We start from the raw sequence: 6,461 nt of genomic DNA, 5'->3' as shown, positions 1-6,461 counted from the left end.
TCTCCTCTTGCACCTAACTCTCCTAGCTTTTGCCAGCTGCTGCTCCCCCTCATTGCAGTTCTTCAGTGATCCCCAACTGTTCCAACCACAGCAGGGCAGTTTCCAAATGCTTTCAGGCTGTTTTCTCTCTCTCTTCGAGGCAGTGAGAGCTTCTGTGTCCAAAAACCTTATCTAATATGGAAGCTTCCTGCCGCTTTGGTTTTGGCTCCAGTCTTTGCTTAAAGGTGTTAGAGACAGGACTGTGTGCTCGGCTGATGCACAGTGACAGCAGTCTGGAAGCTCTGCACAGCAGTGGTTCAGCAGGGTTAATTGTGCTGACCTCATTTAAATAGCACTTTGAGATCTATGAATGAATGCAATTGTTTAAGTAATAATAATAACAAAAAGATGTATTGTTGTTGTTCATATGTATTAGCAGCCTTTCAGTATCTAAAGGGGGGCTGTAAGAAAAAAAAGGGGGCAGACCCTCCAGTAGCATCCGTTGTGTTAAGACAAGGGGAAATGGTTTCTAACTAAAAGAGGGGAGAATTAGACTAGATGTAAGGAAGTTTTTTACATTAAGGGTGGTGAGGCACTGGCACAGGTTGCCCAGAGAGGTGGTGGATGGGGTCTCTGGAGACATACAAGGTCAGGCTGGACGGGGCTCTGAGCACCCTGATCAAGCTGTAGGTGTCCCTGTTCATTGCAGGGGAGATGGACTAGATGGCCTTTAAGGGTCCCTTCCAGCTCAAACAATTCTATGATTCTGTGATTACTCTCATGGCTAATTATTTAAGGAATAAATGGTTGAAGTACCCGTTGGTAGTAAAAAGTAGAGCAGTACCCCAGAATTCTGGACGGCTGTAAGTGCTTTTAGCACATTTTTATTAAGGTAACACAACACTTATGAAAAGGGCAAGTTGTGCTGAACTGCCTTTAACCTGAACGGCGTTAAGGGGGCAGAATTTAAGAACCTGGAATGAACGGGATAACCCAGCGCTGGAAGCACAGCCTCCGTGAGGGAGGGGGAAAGCCAAGCGGCCGCCGCCGCTCCACTGTGAGAGGCTGAACGAAGCCCCCCTGTGGCCGCCGGCCGCCCTGCAGGCCCCGCCGCGCCTTCCCGGCCCTGCCCCGGCCCGGGCCCAGTCGGGGTTCTTTTGTCGGGATTCTTTTCTGCTGCGAAAAAAAAAATGTCAGACATGCCTTTTTATAGCAGTTAATAATTGGAATATAAGTGCCTAATATTTCAATATGTCTGAGTCATGAATTAAAGTCCCTTACTACAGAGAGGTTATCCAAATATTTTCCTATTGGATGAATCACAAGTTAGAGCTATGAGAGGGTCTCATGTACTAGAACCAGCTGCACCGACCTGTCTTTGAGCATGTATGTCATTGCCCTGTGACACAGACTTCTACGGGGTTGTTTCTACAATAAAGTACTACTGGGGTTCTCATTAGTTGTAGGAGCTGTTTGTTTCTGAGCAGCCTAGAGCATTCTTCCTGACAGTGATAAGAAGCAGGTACCTCTTGTGGATTGCATTCTCTGTAGACACAAAGAATTAGAAGTTCATCAGAAATATCTTCCAACGAAGCATGAAACTCTGCACAGCTTCTGTCCAATACCATACGAACCCAACTGAAGAATCACAGCTTACCCATACCATCCAGTTCTGAACCCCACCAGGTTCATTTCCACAGACACAGCTGACTCTTGACAGGGAAGGGTCAGGGTGGATATCAGGAAAAGCTTCTTCAGCAGAGGTGACTGGATACTGGAACAGGCTCCCCAGAGCAGCAGTCATGGCATCAAGCTCATCAGAGATCAGGAAGTGTCAGAACAACACTCTCAAATGTACAGTCTGATTTTTGGGTGGTCCTATGTGATGCCAAGTGTTGGACTTGATGATTCTTCTGGGTCCCTTCCAACTCAGGACATTCTGATTCTATGACTTGGGAGAGCCTCACGTGAGCTGTGCGTTGTGCATCTCCAACGCACAGTGTTGAAAAGTGTTTGCTATAGAAAAAGCTGGAGCTATATGAATGAGAATACGATGCCAGCCCGCTGTGCCTTCTTTCAGTTTTACACGCATATTTTAAGCTACATTCATATCCTCCTATTTCTCATTGCCTGTGTTGGTCCTGGCACATTGAGGGCTGCTGTCTGTGGTGCTCAGAGAACCTCAGTGCTTCCCTCCATAAAGCCTGCTCCTCAGGGAAGGCTAAATGTGACAGTCTTGGATTATGTGATGTTCACACTGAAGAAACAAGTTACAGAATAACCTTTGCACTAGTCCAGGAACATACATAAATACACTTTTTCTGTCGCTTTGATTAGCAATAGAAGTTGCTATTTGAAGCTCAGGGCAAAGCTTTAAAGCCTGAAATTGTACAGGGAGGGAGAGGAGATGACAGAACTTCAGAAAATAAAATAATCAAATAAGGATTACATTCAAAACTCCAACTTACTGACCAAATTGTGTTTCAGGGTATAGCACTACCCTATACTTCCTGAGATAGGTTAAATCCAAGCTGATCGCTTCAGCTCCTCATCTGAATATATATCTATCAGGGTCAACAGCTAACTGGGTTTGAAATCAGTCACTTTATTCCTATGGAAAATTTTCCTATTCTCCAGTGATGAAAGTTTCCTGCAGTGTAAAATATTTGTTGGTTACTTCTTCTTAAGAGCCGCTCATCTTGACTCATCTGACTTTGTTCAATGTTTTGCAAAATTCAAGATTTAGGCTCATTATATTAAGAGCAGGATTCAAATCTCTTCCAAATCTCACAATGGCATCCTCTCCTGCTACACAGTCTCATCCTGGGCTGGATATGGGAAGACAAAACTATTCCTTTTCAGGTCATCTAAGACTGATGACCATCAAAGCATTTTACCTGGGGAAAAAAGAAAGGCCAGATTTCAAGAGAGCACAGTCAGTCAGTGAAGCTGGTGTCCTTGAAGCTGGTGGAATTTTTTTAAGTCATTCACAAATACTATATCTACCCTTGACAGGTCATTTCATTCTATTTAACAATTTTTATTCTCTGTGGTTTATAAGCTCTTACGCAAATGTAAGAGGAGGAAAAGCGAAGGTGTCTGATAATACACTACATTGGGCAGACAGCCTAACTGAATTTCTCCTGTGGTGCTAGCAGAACACTGTTCCAAAAAAGTAATAATGCATACAAAAAAAGAAAAAAAAAGGGGGGGAGGGGAGAAAAGGGGGGGAAAAAGGATCACAGAGATCATACCGTCACATTTAATTTCAGAGAACAAAACCTAAAGCTGATTTCTCTTTAGATCAGTTGTATACCAGTTGGAACATGGGTGCCTAGCACTGCGACTGAGTAATATGATCTGAGCTTTAAATAGCTGCCAAATAACCATGTGGTGGCTGGCAGCACTGAACGTGTTGCAATGAGAGTGATCTGTTTCAAAGTAAACCCACATAACAGAGGATAAGTCAATCTGATGTGATAGAGTAAAGGAGGGGGGGGGGGAATGTTTTTCCTTATCTTTCTGGGTTTCATTCTTCCTTAAAAGTGCTTCCATCTTAGATAAGGATTCATTTGAGGTCTTTTCCTTAACCAGCTTAAAACTTGAATCGCATGCAGGTCATTTCCGAGAATGTCTCCCTACACAGCCAAGGCGCAGGCTGGGGTCGGTGATGTGCCAAATGTGAAATATCAGCAGCGTGATGGCTCTGAGACCATCCCATTCCTGAAACCATGTTCAGAGTGGCTGCCTTCCAGCATGAAAGCACCTTGCCTGCGTACATGCTCCCCTTAGTGTGGACCAAATGCATCCTTGATTGTTTTTAAGAAAGGGTAAGGAACAGATCTACAGCGAATAAGCTGCGGTGACTTGTGCTCCAGGCACTCCTCTTATCCTCACAGCAAAGCATGGAGCCTGGTAGCACCCCATGAGGCCCATCTTAGAGATGCAGGGAAATACCAGGTGCAGAGTTTGGAGGTGTCAGACAGGAGCATGCTGCCAGCCCTCCTTTCCTTCTTACCTTCATGCCAAAAGGCTCTTCTGATCCCTGTTGTTAATGTGTTTCTCAGGTAGATGACCAACATTTTGGACTGGAAGGACAAACCAGCTAAAACTAGCAAACTGAGTGAGACACACGGATGAAAAAGTGGTGCTGTCAATACCTGTGCATTCTTCGTCCCTCCTGAAACTTTAGATCATAGATCACTGTTTATACATGACTGACTTTAGCATCTCCATGGACTTCAGCAGCATGAATCCGTGTTTTATCTAAAAGTGAACACAGCAGAATTTCAGCATACTTTACCTTGTCTTCCCTGCCTGGAAATCACACTGCTGGAAGTACAGATAGGAACAGGAGAGACAGAGGAAAACTCAGCTGTTCCATCAGAAGATAGATAGCTCTTTTAAGAGGTTCAGTCTGACTTCTTAGTAATTAATGCAATGTATGTGGCAGTCAGCTAGGATTCTGTATGTACGGAGACAGCAGCACAGGCGCTACTTGTGAGCATCCTACTAGCAGCTTACTAGCTCACCACAGAGCGCAGACCCAGCTGCAGAAACATCCTGCACAGAAACAGATCAGGCTTTATTATGCATTTCCTAAAAGGCAAATGTCGTTTTAGCTCCCTAACATAAACGTCAACAGATGACCACACGTTTCATCAAGGACAGCTCCAGCGAAACTTCCAGCAGCCACCCCAATGAGTATCAAGGATAAACCAGGGGCACATCCTTTCCCGTCTGTTTCTGTCAGTGGCTGCCTTTGCTGCATCGTGTCAGCATGTCCCCCGGGAATCCACAACAGCTGCACAGCGGGCTGGCAGAGGGCAGTGCAGAGGGATGCTCAGCCTCCATTCTTGCCCCCATCCCCTCGTTTTTGCACTGCCCCCATGGAGGGCAGTCACTGTGCTCACCAGATTTGCTCTGGACAATCAGATGATCATCAGATTGAAACTAATCAAAAATTCTTTCTTACCTACCCATTCCTTTCACCATCATTTTTCTGGACATGTAACTTAAAAAAAAACCAAATCTCTGCTGATTTGATCACAGGCTGTTGAGCCAGCCAGGCAATTAAAAACAAACCCGAACCCAATAGGTTTGCAGGGAATAGAGTTCTTTGACCAATTTCACAGAATATTTTGATTACAGTATCTAATTCCCCTTACAATCTTTTACCCAGCTTTAATCATGAAAATCTCTGTATCATCGACAAGGATTTTCTGGACAAAAAAAAATAGATCTGGAAGAGGGCCACAGGGAAAGTCTCCCTAGCTGGTCTGTCTTCCCACAGTTCTGACAAACCCGTTCCACTGCACATAGATTTTAATGACACCAGAAGTACAAGAGTTAGAATGTGTTTTTAGGTAACATTTATATGGAAATGCTTCCCTACCACCCAACACCCTGGTCTACGACAGCTACTTGTCACACGCACATCACATGTGCTCAGTGACACCCTTGTCTTGATGTGAGCAAGCAACCTGTCTGCACCTCTCAGAAGGAACCTCTCAGGTCTGCCATTAGGAGAAGAAAGTGGTATCCAATTAAAGCAAATGGGTAGAGCTACAGACTAGTGCCAAAAGTACAAGTCTGAGTGAAGAATTTATGAGCACTCAAGCAATTTCTACTGACGCCAGAAAGGCTTCCTGAAGTTTCTAAGAGAACTGTCAGAAACACCTTGGATGCTCAATGGCCATTACTCCCGCAGCCTGACCCAAAGGGCTGCCTCTGAGAGATGGTGTCTTGCCCATAGGAGTGTAGCTAATTTAGCTGACTAATGGAGAGAGCTCTGAAGATGCACATGGGCTGAATTAAGGGCTCCACAGGAGCCTTTGGCTCATTTCTTGCCGAGTTTATTAGTTGCTGCTGCACACATGGTTAAGCTCCTGGAAGAAGTCCAGCTCTGAGGCACCACTCAACTCCTCCAGCTTCTAAAGCTTGCAAGAAAGTGGCTCAAATGTTTTGCCCCCTCTAGGCTCTTATGTAGAAGGCCTCTCCCCTGCAGAGAACCGACAGGCTTCAGGAGGGGTGCACAGCCCAATGACTCCCGATTATTGAATTTACCTCCCCAATTACTGGTGAGTGTCCTAGACTGCAAAGGGGTAAATACCAACAGACTGTATTATTTGAGAAACAGTGTGTGATTGTGTAATTAAAAGCAGGTGTATAACACCATATGCAGCAGAGGAAGGGCAAATTTCTGCATTTCCTGATTAACCAAGGGCATTACAGTGTAACCCTAATGTTCTCAAGATGGCTATCATTTATGTGGAGTTCATGTATAAGTTTATGAATATTTGGTTAAAATTTACCCATCATACTCTTGGACACAGTAATTAAAAACATCATGTTAGTAGCCAATAAAAATATTTTTGTGATTTGGTAATTATCCCAAACATCAGAGTTCCATGCTCCTCTACTCCCTTGCCCTTGTTTCTTCCTGTTCTATATTGTATCAAGCCAATCTTGGTGATAGAAAA

The sequence above is a fragment of the Gallus gallus genome, chromosome 1, assembly GCF_016699485.2.
Source record: "Gallus gallus isolate bGalGal1 chromosome 1, bGalGal1.mat.broiler.GRCg7b, whole genome shotgun sequence".
In the NCBI taxonomy this organism is placed as follows: Eukaryota; Metazoa; Chordata; class Aves; order Galliformes; family Phasianidae; genus Gallus; species Gallus gallus.
Note: the sequence above shows the minus strand (reverse complement) of the source record.